Raw genomic sequence first — 27,794 nt, forward strand, 5'->3', positions numbered from 1 at the left:
AGCAACTGAACTGAACCGAAATAAGACTTAGTTCAAATGATTTGCTCATTAGAATCATCCTTGAGTCTTTAGGATCCTGTAAACAGTGGGGCTTCCCAAATGGCACTAGTGGTAAAGAACCCACTTACCACTGCAGGAGATGTAAGAGATTAAGAGATGTTGTTTTGATCCCTGAGTCAGAAAGATCCCCTGGAGGAGGGCATGGCAACCCATTCCAGTATTCTTGCCTGGAGAGTCTCATCGTCAGAGGAGCCTGGTGGGCTACAGTCCGTAAGGTCACAGAGTCGGACATGACTGAAGTGACTTAGTGCACACGTGTGTACACCCACACACAATTCACACACAACCCAGCATTAAATATTGGGGCACTTCCTCATTGTCCATATACATTATGACTGAGCTTCTATTATATAACATTAGTCTGTTACCCCAGATGATGTCTGTATATCAGTAAAAGTTGACTATTTAAAATTCTCCAGGCTCTAGAACACCACAATAAGAAGGAAATAAGAATGCATGTAGGTAGGTGGGTCTCAGCAGAAATCAGAGTAAAAAGCAAAGATGAAGGAAGTGATGAAGCAGGATAGTAGTTTAAGCAGTGTGTCTATCCCAGAATTAGGTCTGAAGTGAAAGTGAAAGTTGCACAGTCATGTCTGACTCTTTGTGACCCCATGAACTGTAGTCCACCAGGCTCCTTTGTCTATGGAATTCTCCAGGCCAGAATACTGGAGTGGGTTGCCATGCCCTCCTCCAGGGGATCTTCCCAACCCAGGGACTGAACCCAGGTCTCCCACATTGCAGGCAGATTCTTTACCAGCTGAGCCACCAGCGAAGCCCACCCAGAATTAGGTCTACTACACAATAACCATGACTTTCCAGAAACCTGACTTCTAATTCTATTTTTTTTTTCCTTTTCCTCACTCTGAGTAAGGAGGACAATTCTACCCATGTTCATCTTGAATACTAGAACACACTTATGACTGAGGCAGCAGCTGATGTATTATGGCAGAATCGAAGGAGCACTTCTAGGTCATATATTTTCATTTGCACTCAGAATATATCTTAACCTTTGTTCTCTTATCTCTAAAATGTATAAAAACGCCCACTTTACAGGGTTTGGGGAACATTAGATGGGCTAGTGCTTGCAAAACACCTTACATGCGGGGCACGTAGGAAACACTATGTGATTCCTTTTACATTCTTTCTTTTCATCCCGTAAATCTGGTAGCAGTGAAGCCTTCCATACACAAAGGAAAAAATAATTCCCCATAATCGGTGAAGTGCTGTGCCAGCCTCATGCCAGTTTACAGGAGCCCATTTTGGTGCACATTTCTTCTCAAGTTCTTACAATGTTACAAACTGACTTGCCTCTGAGGTTTTCTCCCAGAAATCCATTTGTTACACATTCACCAGCACAACACACAATTTACCTTCCATGTTGTTCTATCTAGGAAATCATATAGCAGCAGGCAGGGTAGAAAGCAACTACTAGGAAGCAAGTAAGCAGATATCCTGTTTGGATTCACAACAACCTCATGCTCTGCTTAGGTGTCAAAGATAATATAGTGTCACCGAATCATACACCAATCCATTAGACAGGATGCCCGGGCACTCAGTGTAAAAGTCTGCTCATTCAGAACCCCCCATGGGAGCACATGTCTACTCTCCACTCTCATGACCCCTGGAGGGCTCTTTCCACTAAGCCCACTCTTACTTAGGTGCCAGATTTTGTGAATGTAAATCACCTTTAATTATGACAGTGATTTTTGTGCCATAGAGATTACCCTCCACTAAATGCAGAGGAGGAAAATTGGGTTCAGAGAGACCGAGGGAATAACCCAATGTCACAGAACTTGACTGGCTAGAACACAGGTCATCAGACTCCAGAGCTGGTACTTTTTATCACTTATTATACCCTCTCCCATCCTGCTGAATCACAACTCTGTTGACATGGGTAGACGTTATTCATCATATGAGTGAAGATAACAGAGGCATTAGGAAATGAGAGTTTTTAAAAAAATGATCCCGTAAATGCAGAATGCCATTTGTCCTTTCAGAATTATCCAAAATACAAGTCCATAAACCCGATTAGCAGATAAAGGGCTGTCCATCTTGGGGAATGTTAATCCCTGGTCACATGCTGAAAATATTTAACTGTTATCTCCATCACATAATCCCTTTTGGCAATTTTATCCTCAAACATTTTTACAGCTCCCTCTGTGACACATAATTTACAAGAAAAGACCCAGTCTAAGCTAACACGTTGAAACCGTTCTCAAGAGATCTTCAGATGTAAAATTCTATATTCAATTTATCACACTGTGGTAACTAACACACTGAAAAAGCAGAACATTTTGATTACTGGCATTAAACAGAGCTCTTAAAAGATTCCAAATGCATTCTGCAGAGGGTTGTCAGTGGAGGTGGAGTGTATGGGATTATCATTCTATCTCAACTGAAATGATTCCATGGTTAGCATGTGGTTACTTAGTAACATTAAAATTGCAATTATGTTCCCTTATAATTAACGACCTTCAAATAAATAGTTTTGTGAACAAATTACACACTTCACCAGAATTTTATTCTTTCTGTATTGGGTAGCTATTTCACTCAATTGCTAAATGTAGAGAGCATGATCTTCTCTAAAGGTTTTTCTACATTCTGAAGAAGAAAGGTTAGCTTATGCTAAAGCTCGATGTAGAGATGAACAGAGTGAGGGGAAACAGACTAAATTTTAAAAAATGGATTGAGAAGGATGCAATGAAGATTTACACTGTAGTATTCCCTGTGACTTCAAAACACCTACACTTTAAGAAAAAGAGTTAAGCACTTAAGGCAGCTGGACAATCATGTATAAAAATATCATGTGTAGTTATGTTATGAAAAACACAGTTTGGCAAATGATATATAATCCTCATACACACGACATTATGCAGTCAAGGCATTCAGCTGCTTGACCTAATTAGTCACTTTTACTAATGATATTTGCAAATAATACATGTCTAGGAAGGGCTTGCTATAACTGATGAAGTGAAGCCTCAAGTCGGTTTTTTTTGTTTGGTCTTCATTTATTTATTTGGCTGTACCAGGTCATAGTTGAGGCATGTAGGATCTAGTTCCCTGGGAACCCCCTGCTTTGGAAGTTTGGAGTCTAAGCCACTGAACCACCACAGAAGTCCCGAAGCTTCAATTTTTATTGACAATTTTAGCAGTAAGGAAATTAACAAGAAAAGAGTACCCGTATTTTTGTCTTTTTTTTTTTTTTTGTGACATGGCTAGCAACAGTGATAGTGACTGTGAACCATTTGGCTGAAGGCATGGTGAAAGGTAACTACTGGAAAGAAAAGTGAATATCGTGCTTTTATTGGAAGCACCTGGTGCTCTTCTCAGATTCAATACTAATGCAGTATCATCTAATCCTATATTGATAAGTTAGATGAGATGCCCGATCCCTTAGTTTGAAAATCTGCTAGTTCAGAAGCATCAAGAGCAAGCATTCATTTCCTAATCTGCACTCATGCCTATCTGTCCAAGAGACATCAAATATTTGCCATACACTGCACCAGGTTTTGAATATACAGACATGAATGTCTGATGTCTGATGACCTGTGTTCTAGTCAGTCAAGTTCTATGACATTGGGTTATTCCCTCGGTCTCTCTGAACCCAATTTTCCTCCTCTGCATTTAGTGGAGGGTAATCTCTATGGCACAGACATAAGTCTGTTACTAAGTCTGACTTGGTCTCCAGCACCAAGAAGCTCATGGCCAGAAGGAGATGATAAACATAGGGCATAATGAAGTGAGAATATATATAAGATATAGTGGCAGCATGAGGAGGCCACACTTGGGGTGTGATTGGAAGGATGGGTAGGAGCTTGATAGATAAATGAACATCATCTCAGCCACCATCTCCTCCAAGAACTCTCTGCTGCCTCTGGCCTCCCGGCATCATCCAGAATGAGTTGAGATGATACCCCTGGGCTCTGAGAATGACTAATGTATTGTGCTGCCATGTTTGTTATAATTAGGTACCACCACAAAATTCTCTCGGGGCCTCCCATGTTTTTAAAAGTAAAAGCCAAAGTGCTCACAATTCTTTCATTATTCAGTCCACCAGCTTTAGGTTTCTGTACTTTCCCCTTTCAACTCTTTGGATCATCCATCCCATGTCAGCCATCCGGGGCTTCTCACTGTTACTGACATAGGAGGAGCATCTCTACTTCTGGGCCCCTCTTTTTGTGCCCTCAGCATAGATAGCTCTCTCAGGTACCAGCATGACTCCCCCCACCCATCCTTTAAGTCTCCTCAGATATCACCCTCTCAGGAGTCATTCCTGACTGCCTTGTTAAAAGTACCGCCTTCACACGCAGTCTCCAAAAGTCCTTTTCCTGCTTTGAATTACTCGTCTCACATACTTTGCTTTTTGTGTTTATCATCTATTTCCCCTCCCTCCTGTTAGTTGGAGCAGTGAAAAGGATGTTTATGGATGAGCAAATCAAATTTTTATTCAATAATTCCATTTACCATAAATTAGGATGTGATTTCCATGAAGTCAGGGATTTTTGTTTTGCTCATTGCTGGGTCCCCATGGGCCATGAAGAGTTTTGGACACATGGGACACACTCTACAAATGTTTATAGGATAAATTAAAATGAAAATCATGCACCTATTTATTGAAAATACATATTAAGCCCTTACAATATTTCACATGCCCATTAGACATGACCTTTAGATGGAAAAGACTGACAATATACAGGTGGATGTATAAAAATATACATTGGAATTGATACAATAAAGAAAATAAAGATTTAGTTACATAAAAATAAAGTGCATGTGTGTGTTTTGATTGGGGCAGTAATCATTCTTGGAGGAGATGATATTTTAGCTGAGATCTTCTGTCTAAGATGGAACATAGAGCTGGTGAACAGGAATCAGTAGCAATCAAAATAAGGGATGAGACAAATATCAATGTCCAGGGAGCAAAGAGCTGGAAAAAAATTTTAAATGTCAGGACAACTGAAAAGATGAGGGTGGATGAGTAAGGCTATTGGTGGAGGCTACATCAGGCAGGGCTTTAGGAGACATGATAATGCACTGGGAGGTTTTAAAAGGTGTCAAATGGTTTCAGTTAAGACGGTATGATCTCTAAGTAGTTTTAAAATAAGCCTTCTGGATTCTTTGTGGTGAGTAAATGGGACTGCTGCAAGGATGGAGCTAGAAGGCTCCTACAGTTCAGATGGCTCCAACTGTTTGGGTTCGAAGGAGAACAGAAACAATGGTGAGAAGTTACATATATTTAAGACCTACTTTAATGATAAATTAACAGGTGTTTCTGGTGCATTGAATTTGAGAGTCGAAAAAAAGAGATGACCTTCCATTTTCTGGCCTTGGTCATGAAATAATATTATTTAGTAAAATGGGAACTCTGACCTGATTAGGAGGCGAGGAATGGAAATCTAGTTGTTTTGTTTGTTTGTTGATTTGTTGTTTTGACATTTTAAGTTTGAAAGGCCTGTGTAATGTCCAAGTGGAGATGTCAAGTAGATGGGTGGATATGTAGGTTCCAGCTATGCCTGTCTTCACCATTAAGCTGTGAATTTTTCAAGGGAAGACAGGTTACTTTATTCATCTCTGTGGCAAAGTGGGTGTTTTGTATGTTGCTGCAAAAACTATCCTCTTTCTATCCTGCTCTTAGCAGCTCAGGCTGCTGAATATTAGGTCTGAAAGAACCATTTCATTATAAATACGAATCTACAATCAAAGCTCTCCAGACATGAGAACAAAGATGAAAATAGCACAACGGCACAACTGACCTATGATGAAAAGAAAGTATAAAAAAATCCTTAAAATTATACTCAGTATCTTTGAGAGATTCAAGAAGATATTCATTTATAAATAATAATAATATTAGTAATAATAAATGTATACTCCAATACTGCTAAAGACATCATTAAATAAGGAGACTTTAGAAATTAAAAATGTTACTACCTCAATTGTTTTTTGTGTTTTTAAATTAATTTATTTTTTAATTGAAGGATAATTGCTTTACAGAATTTTGTTTTTGTCAAACCTCAACATGACTCAGCCACAGGTATACATATATTCCCTCCCTGTTGAATCTCCCTCCCATCTCCCTCCCCACCCCACCCCTCTAGGTTGATACAGGGCCCCTGTTTGAGTTTCCTGAGACAAACAGCAGATTCCTGCTGGCTCTCTATTTTACATATGGTGATGTAAGTTTCCATGTTACTCTTTCCATACATCTCAGCCTCTCCTCCCCTCTCCTCATGTCCATAAGTCTAATCTCTATGTCTGTTCCTCCACTGCTGCCCTGTAAATAAATTCTTAGTACCATTTTTCTAGATTCTGTATATATGCATCAGAATACGGTATTTATTTTTCTCTTTCTGACTTACTTCACTCTGTATAGTAGGTTCTAGATTCATCCAACTCATTAGAACTGACTCAAATGCCTTCCTTTTTATGGCTGAAAAACATTCCATTGTGTATATGTACCTCAACTTCTTTATCCATTCATTTGTCGATGGACATCTAGGTTGCTTCCATGTACTAGCCACTGTAAATAGTCCTGCAATGAACAATGGGATACATGTATCTTTTTCAATTTCATTTTCCTCAGGGTATACGCCTAGGAGTGGGGTTGCTGGGTCACAAGGTGGTTTTATTCCTAGCTTTTTTTTAAGGAATCTCCATACCATCTTCCATAGTGGCTGTATCAATTTACATTCCCACCAACAGTGCAAGAGTGTTCCCTTCTCGCCACACCCTCTCCAGTGCTGTTTGTAGACTTTTTGATGATGGCCATTCTGACTGGTGTGAGGTGACATCTCATTGTAGTTTTAATTTCCATTTCTCTAATAATGAGCAACATTGAGCATCTTTTCATGTGTTTGCCATCAGTATGTCTTCTTTGGAGAGATGTCTGTTTAGGTCTTTTTCCCACTTTTTGATTGGGTTACTTGTTTTTCTGGCATTGAGTTGTATGAGCTGCTTGTATATTTTGGAAATTAATCCTTTGTCTGTTGTTTCATTTGCTATTATTTTCTCCCATTCTGAGGGCTGTCTTTTCACCTTGCTTATGGTTTCCTTTGCTGTGCAAAAGCTTTTAAGTTTAATCAGGTCATACTTGCTTTCTTTTGTTCTTATTTCCCTTACTCTAGGAGGTGGGTCATCAATTTAGGTCTTTAATAAAGACCTTAGATTTAGGTCTTTAATCTATTTTGAGTTTATCTTTGTGTATGGTGTTAGGAAGTGTTTCATTCTTTTACATGTAGCTGTCTAGATTTCCCAGCACCATTTATTGCAGAGGCTGTCTTTGCTTTATTATATGTTCTTGCCTCCTTTGTCAAAAAATAAGGTAACAATAGGTGCATGGGTTTAATTCTGGGCTTTCTATCTTGTTCCATTGGTCTATATTTCTGTTTTTGTGCCAGCACCACACTGTCTTGATGACTGTAGCTTTGCAGTATAATCTGAAGTCAGGAAGGTTGATTCCTCCAGCTCCATTCTTCTTTCTCAAGACTGCTTTGGCTATTTGGGGTCTTCTGTGTTTCCATATGAATTGTAAAATATTTTGTTCTAGTTCTGTGAAAAATGCCAATGGTAATTTGATAGGGATTGAACTGAATCTATAGATTGCATTTGGTAGTATAGCCATTTTACAACATCAATTCTTCCTACCCAGGAACATATAATATCTCTCCATCTCTTTATGTCATCTTTGATTTCTTTCATTAGTGTCTTATAATTTTCTGTGTACAATTCTTTTGTCTCCTTAGGTAAGTTTATTCCTAAACATTTAATTCTTTACATTGTCATGGTGAATGGGATTGGTTCCTTAATTTCTCTGATTTTTCATTGGAAGTATATAGAATGCAAGTGATTTCTGTGTGTCGATTTTCTATCCTGCAACTTTGCTAAATTTACTGATTAGCTCTAGTAATTTTCTGACACTATCTTTAGGGTTTTCTATGTACATTGTCATGTCATCTGCAAACAGAGCTTTACTTCTTTTTCGATCTGGATTTTCTTTCTTTTTCTTCTCTGATTGCTGTAGCTAGGACTTCCAGAAGTATGTTGAATAATAGTGATGAAAGTGGACACCCTTGTCTTGTTCCTGATCTTAGGGGGAATGCTTTCAGTTCTTCACCATTGAGAATATTGTTTGCTGTAGGCTTATCATATATGGCCTTTACTATGCTGAGATAGGTTCCTTCTATGCCCATTTGTTGAGGAGTTTTAATCATAAATGGCTGCCAAACTTTGTCAAAGGGTTTTTCTGCATCTATTGAGATGATCATATGGTTTTTATCTTTCAATTTGTTAATATGGTGCATCACACTGATTGATTTGCATATATTGAAGAATCCTTGCATCCCTAGATTAATCCAACTTGATCATGGTGTATGAGCTTTTCGATGTGTTGCTGAATTCTGTTTGCTAAAATTTTGCTGAGGAGTTTTGTATCTATGCTCATCAGTGATATTGGCCTATAGTTTTCTTTTTTTGTGTTGTCTTTGTGTGGTGTTGGTATCAAGGTGATGGTGGCCTCGTAGAATGAGTTTGGAAGTGTTCTTTCCTCTGTAATTTTTTGAAAGTGTTTCAGAAGGATAGGCAGTAGCCCTTCTCTGAATGTTTGATAGAATTCTCCCGTGAAGTCGTCTGGTCCTGGGCTTTTGTTTTTTGGGAGAATTTTGATCACAGCTTCAATTTCAGTGCTTGTAATTTCCTGGTTAAGTCTTGGAAGGTCACACTTTTCTAAGAATCTGTCCATTTCCTCCAGGTTATCCATTTTATTGCCATATAGTTGTTCATAATAGTCTTTTATAATCCTTTGTATTTTGGCATTGTCTGTTGTAACCTCTCCTTTTTTATTTTGAATTTTGTTGATTTGATTCTTCCCTCTTTTTTTCTCCATGAGCCTGGCTAAAGATTTGTCAATTTTGTTTATCTTCTCAAAGAACCAGCATTTATTTTTTATAATCTTTACTACTGCTTCTTTCATTTCTTTTTCATTTATTTCTGCTCAGTTCATTATGATTTCTTTCCTTCTACTAATCTTGGGTTTTTTTTTATTCATCTTTATCCAGTTGTTTTAGGTGTAAAATTAGGTTGTCTATTCAATGTTTTTCTTGTTTCTTGAGGTAGGGTTGTATTGCTATCAATTTCCCTCTTAGAACTGCATTTGCTGCATTCCATAGGTTTTAACTTGCTGTGTTTTGTTGCTTGTTTCTAGAAATTTTTTGAGTTCCCTTTTGATTTCTTCAGTAAGCTGTTTGATATTTAGAAACGTATTGTTTATTCTCCATGTGTTTGTCTTTTTTACAGTTTTTTCTTGTAACTGATATCTAGTCTCATAATGTTGTGGTCACAGAAGATGACTGATATGATTTCAATGTTCTTAAATTTACTGAGGTTTGATTTGTGAGCCAAGGTATGGTCTATCCTGGAGAATGTTCCATTTGCACTTGAAAAGAAGGTGTATTCTTCTGCATTTGGATGGAATGTCCTGAAGATATCAATGAGATCCATCTCATCTAATGTATCATTTAAGACTTGTGTTTCTATATTAATTTTCTGTTTTGATGATCTGTCCATTGGTGTGAGTGGGGTGTTAAAGTCTCCTACTATTATTGTTTTACTGTCAATTTCTCCTTTTATGTCTGTTAGTGTTTGTCTTATGTATTGAGTTGCTCCTATGTTGAGTGCAGAGATATTTACAGTTGTGCTGTCTTCCTCTTGGATTGATCTCTTGATCATTATGCAGTGTCCTTCTTTATCTCTTGTAATAGTCTTTATTACAAGGTCTATTTTGTCTGATATGAGGATTGCTACTCCAGCTTTCTTTTGCTTTCCATTGAAATGGAATTATTTTTTCATCTTCTCACTTTCAGTCTATATGTGTCTCTAAGTCTGAAGTGGGTTTCTTGTAGACAGCATATATATGGGTCTTGTTTTTGTATCCATTCAGTCAGTCTGTGTCCTTTGGTTAGAGCATTTAATCCATTTAAAGTAATTATTCATATATATATTTCCATTGCCATTTTCTTAATTGTTTGGGGTTGATCATTTTTCTTCTCGTGTATTTCTTGACTATATAAGTCCCTTTAACATTTGTTGTAAAGTTGGTTCGGTGGTACTGAATTCTCTTAACTTTTGCTTGTCTGAAAAGCTTTTCATTTCTCCATCAATTTTGAATGAGATCCTTTCCGGGTACAGTGATCTTGGTTGTAGACTTTTCCCTTTTAGTACTTTAAATATATCCTGCCATTCCCTTCTGGCCTGCAGAGTTTCTGCTGAAAGATCAGCTATTAAGCATATGGGGTTTCACTTGTATATAACCTGTTGGTGCTCCCTTGTTGCTTTTAATATTCTTTCTTTGTGTTTAGTCTTTGTTAGTTTGATTAGTATGAGTCTTGCTGTGTTTCTCCTTGGGTTTATTCTGTATGGGACTCTGCACCTCTTGAACTTGATTGACTATTTCCTATTCCATGTTGGGGAAATTTTCAACTATAATCTCTTCAAAAATTTTCTTATACCCTTTCTTTTTCTCTTCATCTTCTGGGGCCCCTATAATTTGAATGTTGGTGCATTTTATATTGCCCCAGAGGTCTCTGAGACTATCCTCAGTTCTTTTCATTCTTTTTACTTTATTCTACTCTTCAGAAGTTATTTCCACCATTTTATCTTCCAGCTCACTGATTCATTCTTCTGCTTCAGATACTCTGCTATTGATTCCTTCTGGCACGATTGTGTTGTTTGTCCCTGTGTGTTTATTCTTTAATTCTTCTAGGTCTTGTTAACTGATCCTTGCATTTTCTCCATTCTATTTTCAACGTTTTTGATCACCTTTACTATCATTACTATGAATTCTTTTTCCGGTAGCTTCCCTATTTCCTCTTCATTTATTTGGACTTCTGTGTTTCTAGTTTTTTCTTTCATTTGTGTAGTATTTCTCTGTCTTTTCTTTTTCTTTTTTTTAACATATTGTGTTTGAGGTCTCCTTTTCCCAGGCCTCAAGATTGAATTCTTTCTTCCTTTTGGTTTCTGCCCTTCTATGGCTGGTCCGGTTGTTTTTGTAAGCTTGTATAGGGTGAGATATTTGTTGGGATTTTGTTCATTTGTTTGTTTTTCCTCTGATAGGCAAGGCTGAGTGAGGTGGTAATCCTGTCTGCTGATGATCGGGTTTGCATTTTTTGTTCCTTTGTTGTCCGGATGAGTCGTCCTGCAGGGTGCTACTGGTGGTTGGTTAGTGGTCTTGCATTTAAGTGGTTTCCTTTGTGTGAGTTCTCACTATTTGATACTCCCCAGGGTTAGTTCTCTGGTAGTCTAGGGTCTTGGAGTCAATGCTCCCACTCCAATAGCTCAGGGCTTAATCTCTGAAAAGTTCCACTCTGTGGTTTAAATTCTGTTCTTGGGCCTTCTCAAGAGTCTTTCCATCTCTTAGCCCTAGCTTCTCTCTGTGTTGTTTCCACTTGTGGTAGGTTCTCCAGCCAATTAGGTGGACAGAAGGCTGCTGACAGCACTAGACTCATGTTCCATCCTCTCAACAAATCCAGCTATTTTATTCGTCTTATCTTGGTTTGAACTTTTTGTATTTAGGAATGTCCAGTAATATTAGAAGTCCCACTTCCCCTAGCTTTACAGAACTCCTTGTACATCCATGCCCTTAGTGTGTTTCTGCAATTGCCGATCTTCCTTCATTTTAACCCTGCAATACCAGTGGTTAGATCACTGAATTCAGGCTCTCTCAGATGTAAAAGGGATTACAGCATGCTGCTCCAGCCATGGCACTGACTCTTTTTCTACCCTGCCACCTTCCCAGGTTTCTGCCTAAAATTTTTTATTTAATGGACAGCCTAGGAAAAATTTTGAGAAAATCTTCCAGAACACCATGAGAGAAAAAGATGCAAAATAAAGTAAAATATTGTGCTAGGAGACATAAAGGTATAATGCATGAGAGTCAAAGTCCATCTAATAAAATATCCCAAAAATGAGTATAAAGTATGCAAATGAGGAAATAAGAAATAAAGAAACTTCATCTTGATACATGCAGGACAAGCGCTCAATAAAATCCAACAATTCTTGATTTTTAAATTAATATATTAATGAAAACTTTTTTAACACAATAAAGGTATAATATCTATCTGAAAATAAAAAAAGAAACATCTCCTTACTCTACTTTACTCCTTAGACCAGAATAAATTTAAAAAATATTTTCTTTGTTTTATAAACTAACCCTGATGGGCCTTTGGTAATGCCAAATAAACCTGATGATAAATTTTTAGAAGCAACAAATCAGATCAAACATAGCAGTATAACTGTATGCATGAGAAAATGAAGCATTTTGAATGAGAGGACCTAAGACTGAACAAAAAAGAGTAAGAATAAAGAGGAGAGAGACCAGAGACAACGTGAGATGGTAAAGTATATTTAAAATGATGGGGTGGTGGAAAGGACAGTTATCAATAAGGAAGTCATATTTATGTAATAATTCTATCACTGAAAATACTGAAATGACAATTTTATATTGTGTTCCATGGGAGCTGTGTTTCGCAGGACATCTTTTCTAACTGTGAACAAGAGAGACATGGTTGAATTTGGCTGTAAAAGCAGTGAGAGTAAATTGTTAAAAATATCTTTACATTATTTGAGATCTCAGAAAATGTGTCTATGATAGGAACAGGTTAAATTTTTTTCTTAATTTCCAGTTCTGTTTAAAGAAACTGTGTAGTTTTCAAATTGTCAGTTGCTAGGGAAACTGGAAAGGGGGCTACTAAATTGTAAATGGAAAGCTATATGATTGCGAAATACAAGTGGAGATGTAAGCAGCTAGATATAACTTTTTAGAATCAATAAAATGCATAATAGCCTAAAGGAATGATGAAAGCTCCTATACAATCAAGATACACTGGCTTATAATGTTATGTAAGTTTCATACACACAATATTTTATGTTGACTTCTGTCTGACTGAGAAGTTTCTCCATCTCCTCCATCGCTTTTCCATGCTTCTTTGATGTTATTGTCAATGTCACTCACACAGCAGCCTTCACATGTTCCTTGATCCTGTCCTTGTTCTTTAGAATCATGCTGATAGTTGAATGATTCATGTTATAAGAATGAGCTCCCCTCTGAATTATTTTCCCTTTTGTTTCCATTGTTATTGTTTGACACTTAGCAGTACCAGCTACATCACCACAGCTTTTATGCTTGCTTCCAGACATCCTGGGCTGGAAATAAAGACACTGTACTACTGTATATCATAATGTACCATAAAGGACACAGAAGCAAACTACTTGTAGAGGGCGCACACTTGTGACGATGTACCCCAGACACATGAACAAACTTCCATGACGGGGCATGTGAATGCACGTTCATGTCTATGAACATTGGCAACCTGCCGGTTTGTATGCAGGGGACTTACTGTATATATACACACACCCCATATCTTTCCTCATTCATCCTTCAGTGGACACTTACGTCATTTCCTTATCTTGCTCATTGTAAATAATGCCATCATGAATGTAGAGGCACGTACATCTTTTTGCCTTAGTGTTTTGTATCCTTCAGATAAATACCTACCTAGTAATGGAGTAGCTGCAGCGTCTGGTTGTTCTATTCTTAAGTTTTTGAGGAACATCCATACTGTTTTCCATAGTGGCTATGCCAATTTACATTCCTACCAACAGTGCAAAGGGTTTACCCTTTTCTCCATATCCGTTGCAATACTTGATATGTGTTGTCTTTCTGATAATAGCCATCTAACAGGTGTGAAGTAACATCTCTTTGTGTTTTTGACTATTTCCCTAATAGTCAGTGGTGTTGAACATTTTTTCATGTGCCTGTTGGCAATCTGCCTTTTTTGAAAAGCATCTATCCTGATACTCTGCCCATTTTTTGATTAGGTTGTTTGCGGAGTTCTTTATGTGTTTGGGGCATTAATGCCTTATGAAACCCATGGTTGAAGATCTCTCCTCCCATTCATTGGGTTGTTTTTTCATACGATTGATGGTTTCCTTTGCTGTGTGGGAACCTTTTAGTTTGCTGTATATCAAAATGGATGTTCTGATGGAGATTCTTTGGCACCTTTACCATAAACTATCAGTATTTTTGTGGGCATCTGTCTTCTTATTGGCCTCTTGGGGAGGGTGATTAACTTAGAAGAAAAGCCAGGATCTTCTTGGATTAACAGTACTACTAGAGGAAAGATAATTGGCCTGAACCATGCTACAGATCAGGCCCAGATGTGAAATTAGTATTTAGTTATCCTCTCTGGTCTTCAATTACAACATCTGGATAATAATGAATACAGGACAAACAACTGCCAAAGTTCCTTCTAGCTATAATAATCTATGATTGACAGATGAACATCAACCTAAAAAGTAAAGAAGGATAGTATCCTTAATAAGAAGGAAATTGTGGGTAGTAAGATAAACTGTCAGAATTTAGAGGCAAAGTTCAATTTAAGTAGCATAGTAGCCAAAAAATATCTGTAAGTAAAAATTTAAGAATGAGTTATTTAGGAAAAGCTTATCTGTCAGTTAAGCTATCTGCCAAATATAATACTTTTCATTTTGTGTCATAAATTGAAACACCAAGTTTACTATATTTAGCCATTTAAAAAGATTTTTTAAATGAACAAGATAATTTATAAATATTTCTAAAATATTGTCATAAGTTCTATCTTTTGGGGTGATAGAAAACTCTTAACTACCTCCTTCTGTACAAAATCAAAAACACAACAGAAATTTTCAAAGTCTTCAAACCACATACCCGTGGTGTTCCCTAGTCTACAGAATAGCTATTAGACAAAATTAAAAGTTCACCAGATCCAGAGATCTTTACTCCATTTCTCCCTGTAGTAAGTTCTATGCTGGAGTGATATCGAAGTACTTACTGCTTCCCAAATAAATAATACTTTTTTTTTTTTTAAATTCCCTCATAGTTTTGCACATACAATTGCTCTGGCCTACAATTTCTTTCCTTGTATTTCCACCCAAACTGTACATATTCTTCAAAGTTTAGTTGTTATCACATACCAAATAAAGTCTTCCTTGATGCTATTAAAAATCACTCACCAATCAACTGAAATCATTAAACCAATTCATCTCACAATTATTTCTGACCATTTAGTATGTGCCAGGTAACTTCTGTGTGTTCTTGTAGACCTGCTATATGCTTTTTTCACTGTATTTTATTTTCCCATCTATATACATATTCAGTTCAGTTCACTTGCTCAGTTGTGTCCAACTCTTTGTGACCCCATGGACTGCAGCACACCAGGCCTCCCTGTCCATCACCAACTCTCAGAGCCTGCTCAAACTCATGTCCATCGAGTCACTGATAAAATCCAACCATCTCATTCTCTGTCATCCCCTTCTCCTCCCAACTTCAATCTTTCCCAGCATCAGAGTCTTTTCCAATGAGTCAGTTTTTCGTATCAGGTGGCCAAAGTATTGGAGCTTCAGCTTCAGCATCAGTCCTTCCAATGAATAGTCAGGACTGATTTCCTTTAGGATTGATTGGTTGAATCTCCTTGCAGTCCAAGGGACTTTCAAGAGTCTTCTCCAATACTACAGTTCAAAAGCATCAATTCTTCAGTGCTCAGCTTTCTTTATCTATAGTCCAAATCTCACATCCATACATGACTACTGGAAAAATCATAATTTGACTAGATGGACCTTTGTTGGCAAAGTAATGTCTCTGCTTTTTAATATACTGTCTAGGTTGGTCATAGTTTTTCTTCCAAGGAGCAAGTGTCTTTTAATTTCATGGCTGGAGTCGCCATCTGCAGTGATTTTGGAGCCCAAGAAAATAAAGTCTCTGTTTCCATTGTTTCCCCATCTATTTGCATGAAGTGATGGGACCAGATGCCATGATCATAGTTTTTTGAATGTTGAGTTTTAAGCCAGGCTTTCCACTCTTCTCTTTCATTTTCATCAAGAGATTCTTTGGTTTTCTCTTCACATTCTGCCATAAGGGTGGTGTCATCTGCATATCTGAGGCTATTGATATTTCTCCCAGCAGTCTTGATTCCAGCTTGTGCTTCATCCAGCACCCATATACCCATTAGTTCACTCATAATATATGATTCATATTATTTGCACACATGGGAAAAACAGCACACTGTACTGTACTTACCAATTTATGTGACCGTTTTCCTCATCAAACTCTAAATTTGTTGACTACCTAGATTCTGCCTTACACATCTTTATTGAATAAACAAATAAACAATAAACCTATACGTGAAATAACTCTTTTTTTACTACATCCTGTGGTATGCAGAACTTCCCTGACCAGAGATCAAATGTGAGGCCTCTGCAGTGGAAGCTCAGAGTCTTAACCACTGGACCACCAAGGAAGTCCACATGAAATAATTTTAAATATTATTATTCTGTAACAGCCACAATGATCAGCAATATTTGCTCCACTAAAAACCTTACCCTATGAGATTTATAACCAGATGAAGCATGAAACTTTCTCTTTTAAAATATTTTTAAAAAATCAATGGGAGATAAGGTGTAATTAGTCATTTTCAAAACTCACTTGTATGTGTGTGTTAGTCACTCAGTCATATCCGACTCTTCACAATCCTATGAACTGTAGCACACCAGGCTCCTGTGTCTATGAGATAAATCATTTTCAAAACATATATATGGGGTTAGATATCTATGACATGGAAATAGACTTTTAGGATAGAATGAGAAGACAGGATACCTAAGACGGAATAGAGAGAAAAATCATCAAGTAAAAATGAAGAATAAAGATAAAGGGAAAGGTCATTTTAGGTAACAGAGGTAACAATCCAGATATAGGGACTAATCTGATATACTCTGAAAAAGTGAAGCTGGAGTATGTGACAGCAAGGGTAAACATAGCAAACAATGGGTTAGAGAGGGTGGCAAGGGCTAGACTGTGCAGACCTCTAAATGCCGTGATAGATAATTTGAACTTTGGCAATGGGGGAGCCTCTGGAAATTGAGCAGCAGAATTAAATTTTAGAAAGATCACTCTGGCAGCAATAAAGAAGATGAATTGCAAGGGTGGTGAATGGAATGCAGGAAGACTAAATTCGAAACAACAACAATGGCCAGAGGTGATGAAGGTCTGAAAGCAGCAGGAGTGTAAAAGCAGAAGAATGAATATACAGGAATGAATTAGACAATAGGGTTAAGGTTTCTTAAAAAAAGTTTCTACAATGACTCTCATTTTTCAAGACTGAAACTTCCAAAGAAGGCAGGTGGAACTTTAGATGTTAATAACTTTGCCCTACTCTAGCTGAATTTGAGGTCCCTGAGAAAAATGAATTGAAAATTGCATGTGGGTGAAGATGTAGAAGAGAATTGTGGGTTGAAAACACAGATGTGGGAAAACATAATAAGATGCTTCATAAGAGCAATTTTGTCTTATTTTCTCTGTATTCTTAATTTAACATCTAAAGCCTAGAACCATCAACAAATGCTAAGCTGCTTTTGTTAATGTTGAGCTAAGACCATCACTGAACTCCAAGTTCTCTTGATTAGCTAGGTAATAGATACAAATCTCCTGTTACAAAGTAGGAGCTCAAGAAATGGCTATAATCATAGATAACTTGGACAGCTGAGTTTTTTCCTATTATCTCAATTTATGAAATATCAATATAATAAATGGCCATCATCACAATATACACTGAAGTATATAGGGGAATAATACTAATAAATAAAGAAGAGTTAAATTATTTTAAATTTAAATTTAAATCTGGACAAGGAAATGGCAACCCATTTCATATTCTTGCCTGGAAAATCCCATGGATAGAGGAACCTAGTGGGTTACAGTTCATGGGGTCTCTAAAGAGTTGGACATGAATTAGTGACTAAACAACAAATTATTTTCAGGCCTTATATCAATTTCAGGCCTTGTATCAGTCCTTACATGTAACTTCCCTGGTAGCTCAGACAGTAAAGCGTCTGCCTACAATGTGGGAGACCCAGGTTCAATCCCTGGGTTGGGATGATCTTCTGGAGAAGGAAATGGCAACCCACTCCAATATTCTTGCCTGGAAAATCCCATGGACGGAGGAGCCTGGTGGGCTACAGTCTGTGGGGTTGCAAAGAGTTGGACTGAGTGACTTTACGTTCTTTTCTTTATATCAATTATTTAAAAGCTTACAATTTAGGGGACTTCACTGGTGGTCCAATGGCTAAGAATCCACCTGCCAATGCAGGAGACACAGGCTCAATCCCTGGTGGAGGAGGATTCCACATACTAGGGGCCAACTAAGCTCATGTGCCGCAATTACTGAGCCTGCAAGCCTTACCACCCGTGCTCTGCAACAAGAGAAGCCGCCACAATGAGAAGTCCGTGTACCACACCTACAGAAAGCCTGCGTGCAGCAATGAAGAACCAGCACAGCCAAAGATAAAATAGTAATAAGAAAAAGAAAACAAACTTTAAAAAGCTGACAATTGTGTGGGATGGTCAGAAATGGAATTGACACTAATTCACGTTTAGTCTAAGGACAGAAATTTGTATTTCTTCAATTAATTCATGTTTACTTCGTGCCCTTGTAAACTCATTTGTTTTTCTCTGGGCTTTTCTGTCAGTTGTTTCCTATTAAATTCTTTGTAACAACCCATTTTAGCTTCGCTGGAAGGACAGTAAAGTGGATTAGAAGGCATCAATCAGGATACTATCTGATCATTTGCAAACCAGGCAGAAGGACATCTGTGGAAATCAAAGGAAGTTGGGAGAATAAGTCGGGTAGAATGGAGAATCCCAGGAGCAAGCTGACATTTAGGCTGCTTCATCTCAGCACCCAATTTCATTACCAAAAACCTGATCTTTTTTCTTATTCTTGTGGAGGCATTAGAGGGTTGATTCCTGCAATCAAACCAATAGCACTATTTACTTAGTGGGAGCCTGATAAATCTCACAGATATTTATGTACTAGAAATAGTCTATCTCATGGTTAGATGAGTGTGCATGTATGAATCTTACCTGGGCACAATCAGTCATGAGAAATTGAGACAATTGTTTCATTATTCTAATTTGAGCTATCTATGGGCCAGAATTACCATAATTGGTGCCACGTCTCAAAGAAAAAAAGAAATAAAGAAATGTGGAGGTCAGGGAAACTATTCTTCTTATGACTTACCATTAACATACTGTATTCAAAAAAAGTAAAACATTCCTATGACAGGACGTCTATAATTTCTGGTACTGAGCAGATGAGAGTGACATTGAAAGAGGAATTTTTAGATATCAGACTGACAAAGCTCCAACTCACATCTCTGTTGTAAGAAGGAAATTTGAAAGCCAAGATTTCTATCAAGAACTCAATCACTACTTAGCTGGTAACTAATATTTAGCCTGTCCTACCTGATATATTCTGATACTTTAGAAAAGGTAAGAAACTTATAAGACGTGGTTTTGATCATAAACTACTGCCATCTAATAATATTTTCTTGAAAAACAGTTTTTTAGTGGGCTCTTAGGGAATCATACCACATTGTATGAGAACTAAAAAAATTTCTCATAAACTTAATATATGTGCTCAGTTGCATCCAACTCTTTGCAACCCCATGGATAGCAGCCCACCAGGCTTTTCTGTCCATCGAATTTTCCAGGCAAGAATACCAGAGTGGGTTGCCACTTCCTACTTCAGGGGATTGTCTTGACCCATGGATTGAACCCCAGTCTCTTGCATCTCCCACTTTGGCAGGCGGATTCTTTATCACTAGCGCCACCTGGGAAACCTCTAAGAATATATGGATGAATTTTTTTTAATCCTTAAAAACTTCAAAGTGTCAATCATGGTATGGAGAAAAAAAATTAGCATATATTTCTGAGTAAGGCCTAGAATCTCTATTTTATCATATAGTCATTGTCTAATGTTTCAGGACCAGAGTTGAGACAAAACAATGAGGAGGGTCAACCGTGTTCACTAACTCTCGCACAGAGATGCATTCAGGCAGTGAGGCCAAAGGGAAGGAACCGAACTCGTTAGGAGCAGGGGGAAAAAGGACAGAGAAGGAAGAATAACTACCCTTGGAATTTTCACTGTGTCTGCAGCATGTCCATTTTTATGTGTTCATATCTGAACTAGCCTCCTTTGGGTAACAAGCATCTTTCACTTAGATTGATGTAACAACCTCCCAAACGGCTTATCTGCCTCTCATATTATTCAGTCTTTCTCTTTTCTATATTCAGTCCATTCTTTGCACTGAAATTAAAACCACCTTTCTAATAAAGCTATTTTATCCCTTTCTGTAAAAGGGGTAAAATATCTCTTCTGTTCATACTTTTTCTTTTCTCTCATTTTAAGTCAAAATTGTTTACCATGGCTTAAAATTCCTGGGCAAATCTGGGATAGTGTGGTGAGTCTGGGGCATCAGGTTGGGGCCAGATCAAAGACTTTTGGATGAATGATATTTTGAGAGGAATATTCTGCTAGAACTTTAGAAGATGAATCAAGGTGAAGACCCTCTGAGCTGAAATTAGCAGTGAAAAATGGATTACAATGAGATGTTAAGAACCTGAAGCAAAGGGAAGCAGTGGGAATGGATGTGAGAAGCATCAGGGAGGTAAGCGCAGTCAGACTTGAAAACAAAACGTATGGATATTCCAGGAGATCCAAGCCCGAACACTGAAGAGGATGCTGGTGCTATGAAGGGAGAGTATTAAGATGAGGAGTCACATCCTGTCACTGTAGTGTCATTGTGCCTTGTCTATTTACACAAATAAATGGGCCCAAAAGTACATTCTTATCCTCATGGGCCTGCTGTCTGCAGGGGCTACATGAAGAGTCCACATTCTCCGTAAGTCCCAAGCCCCGCTGGTAAGACAGCTAGGACCACTGTGGGTGTAAAGCCCAGAGACCTTGGATAGGGCCTGATTGCCACCCCCAATGTGCACGACCCGAGAAATCACTTCGGTTATGTGGCTCTCATGATGAAAACAATGACCAAAGACCAAACTGCCATGAGCAGAATTTATGAAAGTTTCAGGTCAGAATAAGCAAGAGCATTTTAATCCTCAGAGCTAGAGCATGTGGAAAGAGGGTAGGGCCCCTCACCCCCTGTTAGAGGAATATGAGAAGGGAAGGGATGGGGAACCCCAACTGTAGAATGTCACAAGAGAGGCAGCAGCAGGTTGGAGCTGAAGGGGCCTTTACTTCACGAGAGAAAGCAGCATCCCAGAGAAGACGTGACTTGGCCAGGGTTATACGGCTGCTGACTGTAGCAAATCCAGCGAGATGCACACCCCACGCCCTCCATACGACATAACAGCGGGTGCTCAAGTTCAAGCAGCAGTGCTGTGATTCCCACAGAGAATGCAGAGGGGAGGCTTGAGCAGGACAATGCAGCTGGAAAAGAAGGGGAAGTAACCTGACCATGAACACAGATAGTCCGTTAAGATGGAATATGCCATGTGTGTGCTCGGCCACTCAGTCGTGCCCGACTCTTTGCAACCTCATGGACTGTAGTCCACCCCGCTTCTCTGGCCATGGGGCTTCCCAGGCAAGAATACTGCAGTGGGTTGCCATTTTCTACTCCAGGGGATCTTCCTAACCCAGGGATTGAACCTGTGTCTCTTGCATCTCCTGAATTGGCAGGTGAATTCTTTACCGCTGCGCCACCTGGGACTCCCCGGAATATATAATAGAGAAAGGTAAATAAAATTTTTCATGGTATTACTATCAAGAAATCTATGAAGTCATTAGAAATAACTAATCACTGGTAATAATAACAATGATAATAATGATAGTATCTATAGTATTATACATTTATTTTGTTCAAGGCACTCTGATATGTTCTTAGCCTGGATATTATTCTATCTTTACAGCAATCTTATCAGTTATATATTTTATTACTCCTTGTTTTACAAATGAGTAAACAAAGGTTTAAAGAGACTATGTGACTTGCTCAAAATAATTTCTCTAGTAAGTGCAGGAACTGAGACTTGGAACTCAGTCCATGTTTTAGCCATTTTGTGATACTGCCAGTGTGCTTACCGTGGTGGGTCTCTTAGCCTGAGAAAAAATATCTTGTACTCTCGCATGTCCCTACTGCAGGGAAGGGCCCTAGAGAGACATTTCAAAAGCTTTCTTAGTAAAAAACAAAAACAATTAGCCAGTCTTCAGAATTGTTACTTATTTAATGAAATGTATTAGTAATTTGAAATGGACTACAATGAATTACTCAGAGAAAATGGGTTCAACTAATTGGTCCAGAAAATCATCTCAAGGATATAATTAAATTGCCTAGTGTACTATTACTGCTAACATAAACACTGTTACTGATCTTCAGGACTGCATGCATTTCCAGCATAATTAAAAATAAGTGGTGGGAAAGACAAGATCCATGAGCAAAATGTGGTTCAAGGAATCAGTCCTGTGGTTAGCTAATGAAAGCAAAGCAAGGTCATTATTTGAATTGTTTCCAGCAGTTGGGTTTCCTGCTATATATTTTAGTTCTTAGGAATCATCCATTTAAAATAAGCATCAAACTCTAAGGATTTTTTTCTTATGAGGGTTACCATCTTTTTGAAGATGTTGTTGGAATCAAAGTTGTTTAATAAACATATTTAAATAAAGAAATTTGATTTTTTTAAAGAAATATTTTCTTCCAAATTTTATGGAATACACAATTTGAAATACATATATGACACTTGCCATATTCATTAGTGAATTTAAGCTGCTTCATGCTAATGATAAAGAACTGGATCAGAAAATCATATATGGCTTCAATTCAATATTGTCACTTCTACAGAAATGCATGATGATAAAAAAAGAAGTCAGGTAACTAATAGTAAGGAAGGCAACTATTTTTTTAAGCACCCAGATGTTTTCCATGACTGATTTCCATTGTGCATAAGCGTTCACTAAAGAGAGATCAGTTGTGTTGGCCATGGGTCCTCCATCATGCATGCCTGATTCTGTGTCTCTGTGTGCAAGCTCAGTCATGTCTAACGCTGCACAACCTCATGGCCTGTATCTCATCAGGCTCCTCCGTCCACGGGATTCTCCAGGCAAGAATACTGGAGTGGGTTGCCATTTCCTACTCCAGGGGCTCTTCCTGACGCAGGGATTGAAACCAGGTCTCCTGTGTCTCCTGCACTGGCCAGCAGATTCTTTACCACTAGTGCCACCTGGGAACCATCTGCCTGATTCATAGCCTAAAAAAATTGAGCTTGGTAGATAGAAAACAATATCCTTGAGCTTTTAGTTACGGTCATACAAGTTTCTCTTTTATCACACATTATCTCCTGTGAGGGCCCACAAAACATGGAAAAGATGCAGAATATAACAGGTGCCTGCATCTCTTTTCCTGACGACTTAGGTGGAAAGAGAGTATACCTATACATTCAGGAAAGGGGCATAATTTTATTACACTCTTAGAATCTTGATTACTTCTTGGTACAGAGTAGGCAACCAAAAAATGTTTTCTATTGAGTTAATGAATGCCAAATTAATTCCAGTGGCATGAACATCATTTATGCAAAATTTAGGTGTTCAACATGAGAAGAGGGAAGTTTTCATTATCAAGTCAGTTAAAAAAAAAAGAACTAATTCCTGAGAAATGCCAAATATAACAAGTGTGTCTTAAGTGATCTAAGCAATATTCCAGAGGGTCTTATCATTGAATTCAAGAATTTTTTGAGACCATATCCAAAACACTGTGACCCACCAAATCTAAAACTTAATAAATCAAGCAACACTAATTTCACAACACTGATAAGAGACTCTTCCTTCTGGTTTTTAAAGTAGGTTTTACATGTTCTTGATTCTTCTGCTTGCTACAGTGTAGGAGCCTAGTATGGTATAAGACATTTGAGCCACGTATCAGGATACCTATTTTCCTATCGATTTTGAAAGTATAATTTACAGTATATACTTAAATGAATGGCTTCATGGATTGCTGTTGTTAACATAAACATACAGGCATGCTCTCTTCCTTGCCTTGCCCATGGCCCTACTTACCTTTAAATTTAATTGGTGATATGACATAACTATAGAAAATAATAAACCTAAAATATCACGGTGTATGATAAAATACCATGCTGTTCTCTCCTTCTGCACATTTTATAATATGGAGTTGGCCAAAAAGTGCATTAGGGTTTTTTCATAACTTTTTATCCTGTGCTTCTCTCACGCACTGAAATCCCATTTCCTTTCTTGCCTGCTCTTTCCTCTCTCACTTAGCAAATCACAAACTCTTATTCAGGCCTTACATCCCAGGTTCATATCAATTTCTGATGGAATTTTTTTTCTGCCACTTAAATGCTCTCTTTCCACTAAATTAGTGTCAGGTGGCTTTCAACTTTGCTCTCAAGCTTATCATCGACTATGACAACATCATTTAATTAACTTTTTTTCCTTCAGTTCTCATCAACTGTCTGAAAAATCATTTGAGGTAGGTACTATGTCTTACTATTTTCCATCCACTCATTCCAAAGACTTTTACTGAATATTTATTATGTACAGGGTACTGTATATGGAGCTAGAAATTCTTGACCTTAAGTTTAGTATGCTACACAGAACATAGTTCTCTGGAGTGAATGGGCAGGAACTTGTAGTAAATCAAGAACATTTTAAAATGCAGCTCACTTTAAATAAAAACTTAAATGGAAAGTCAGTCATTATGGGGTGACTGTCCAGGTAGGAAGGACAGAAAACAGCACTCTTCATCTCACATCATTGAATCTATTCTCTGTTCAACAGAAGTGAACTTTTTATCTTTAAATGTCACACCTTTCCTGCAGTTTTAACACCACTGGTACAGAAATAAATGAAAAAATATATGTGCAAGTTTTTAAAAAGCATACAGCATTGTAAAGTATTAACATAGTCCCATCATTTCATGGCAAATAGGGAAAAATGAAAACGGTGACAGGCTTGCTTTTCTTGGGTTCCAAAATCACTGCAGATGGTGACTTCAGCCATGAAATTAAAAGATGCTTGCTCCTTAGAAGAGAAGCTATGACAAACCTAGACAGCATATTAAAAAGCATAGACATCATTTTGCCAACAAAGGTGCATATAACCAAAGGTATAATTTTTCCAGTAGTCATATATGGATGTGAGACTTGGACTATAAAGAAAGCTGAGCGCTGAAGAATTAATGCTTTTGAACTGTGGTGTTGGAGAAGACTCTTGAGAGTCCCTTGGACTGCAAGGAGATAAAAACCAGTCAATCCTAAAGGAAATCAGTCCTGAATATTCATTGGAAGGACTGATGCTGAAGCTGCAGCTCCAATACTTTGGCCACCTGATGTGAAGAGCCGACTCACTGGAAAAGACCCTGATGCTGGGAAAGATTGAGGGCAGGAGAAGAAGGGGACAGAGGATGAGATGGTTGAATGCATCATTGACTATTTATGCCATTTGAGCAAAATCCAGGAGATAGTGAAGGACGGGGAAGCCTGGCAGGCTACAGTCCATGGCATCTCAAAGAGTTGGACATGACTGAGCAACAGAACAACAATTGTTTTATAGATAGGGATGTTTACAAAAGAGCTGGGATTTAAAATCCTGGCTTTTCAGTCAAAGTTGTGATTCAGTGCTCTTTCTTAATCTTATAAAACCATGAAAAAATACAATGTAGAACCCATCCTGTATGAAAAACTCAAGAAGACTCAAGAGGAATCAAAGGTGCAATCTTGACACTTGTTCTACGATAGCTCTGCATATATAGTAAATGAGAAAGATATCATATTAAAAAAAAAGGAGACTTTATTTTTCCCTAAAATTAATTGCTGTTCAGTATCCAGTGTAAACAAAGATGTGAAAACAGAGACCTAAATGTCCTTTTTTTAGGGCAAATTGGTAATGTGCATATGAGTTCTAAAAAGTAAGTAGTCTTTAATTCAGTATGCTGTTAGAAACTGGTGTTCAAACTGTCTGCATCTTTTTATATGAGAGTATTCATTACATTTATGTTTATACATTTATGTTTATAATTTGATGCAACCTAAATTTTCATATTGACATTCTAAATTCTTTGTGAAGATTTAAAGTGAACATTTAAAATAACCATTTACCATGGAAACTCTTCAGCAGTAATTAGGAACTACAGAGCAGTGTATTTTAGTGCTATCTCATTTTCATAAAAGTTTATGTGAATTTATATTTCAAGAGAATTACATATATTACATATATGATAAACAATGGTATTCATATGTATGTACACGGGAAATTCTTAAGTATAAGCTCCAAATTATTAGCCCAATTTATTTATTTATTTTTTTTTCTTTTTGGCCATGTAGGATCTTAGTACCCTGCCCAGGGATTCAACCCCCGTCTCTGGCAGTTGAAGCACAGAGTCTTAACCACTGGACTGCCAGGGAAGTCCCTAGCCCTATTTTTTTCTTTTTTTGAAGTTATGTGAGGTTATGGATAATATGGATAAACAGAAAGTGAAATAAATAATTAGAAGTGCATACCATAAAGACATTCCAAACATAAAATACAACACTCAGCACCTTTAATGGAAAACAGATATGATTTCATTCTCAGTTTGCAGATGGGCATATATGGCCACCTGCTCTGGGTTTCTCAGGAGCAATGTTGGCTCTCTTGTTTAACACCTATAATCACAGTAGTTTTAGGATAATAGAAGTCAAAAGATCTCTCAATCCACATTTTCTTATCCTTTACCTAGAGAAAAGAGAATGGCAAAGAATTGTTTAGAAAGTGCCCAGCTCAAACCAAATCCTGGATAATGCAGTGAAGTCCATATCAGTAACCCCAACTGAAACCGCCTGGGCTTTGGTCCCAGACCTCCTGGCAAACAACAGACCCTGTGGGTCGAGAGACAATGGGAATCAGAGCCAACCTCCCAGTGAAGAGACACTGACACCATGAATGAGTTCCTACTTGAAAAAAACCTAACAAGCAATTTCTGAAACAGCCCTTCAGAGAGTTTATGCACATCTGTGAGAAAAGCAAAATAGATAAAATAAAATAAAACCTTGGGGGCAGGAAAGGAACTTACCTATCATTTAGCTTAATTCTTTCATTTCACAGATGAAGAAATTGAGTCCCCAAAGAGGAAAAAGTTGACAAAGTCACTCTGTAAATTAGTTCTTTAAAATCAAATCTCCTAATCCCCAAATTAGTACAGTTCTTATCTGATAGGACTCCTAAACTAAAGGACTACTGGTTCTGTGGGTCATGTAATTATCTGAACAAAAGGAGATTACGTCACATCAAATCCTTTTCAGATCATCCCAGGCAGAGTTATGTAATATTTTGTGGTTATAATGTCCTCTTTTTAAAAACTTTTGTTACATTACTTGCAAAACACAATCACTTATTTATTTAACTGTCATTGAAAAGTAGGTGTTCCATGAGAATAAGGATCATATTTTATTCACCTTGAATCCCCAGTGCTAATAACACTGTCCAGAATATAGCAGGCACTCGGTAAATAGTTCATAAATGAATGAATGCTTTTTCTCTACTATACCTGGTGATGAGAGGAATGTTCAATGGGTTAACCAAGGGATATCATGATATGATGGAGTCAACTCTCATAGTTCAGAGCCCTGGATTTAAGTCTCATCTGTACCACTCCCTGAGTGCAAGATTTTAGGCAAGACTCTTAAGTACCCTGAGCAACATATTCCTCACCTATAAAATTGAAGACATGATATGTGCTGGCCACCTGATGTGAAGAGCCAACTCATTGGAAAAGACCCTGATGCCAGGAAATATTGAGGGCATGAGAAGAAGTCAGCGACAGAGGATGAGATGGTTGGATGGCATCACCATCTCAATGGACTTGAATTTGAG

At 37.8% G+C, this 27,794-nt stretch overlaps 1 protein-coding gene across 2 annotated transcripts in view; it reads right to left on the bottom strand.

Annotated features, from left to right (window-relative positions):
• GRM5 (glutamate metabotropic receptor 5) overlaps window positions 1-27,794 on the bottom strand; it is a 597,259-nt gene that overhangs the window by 297,148 nt on the left and 272,317 nt on the right. The window lies entirely within an intron of this gene.

This window comes from Cervus elaphus, chromosome 2, assembly GCF_910594005.1.
Source record: "Cervus elaphus chromosome 2, mCerEla1.1, whole genome shotgun sequence".
In the NCBI taxonomy this organism is placed as follows: Eukaryota; Metazoa; Chordata; class Mammalia; order Artiodactyla; family Cervidae; genus Cervus; species Cervus elaphus.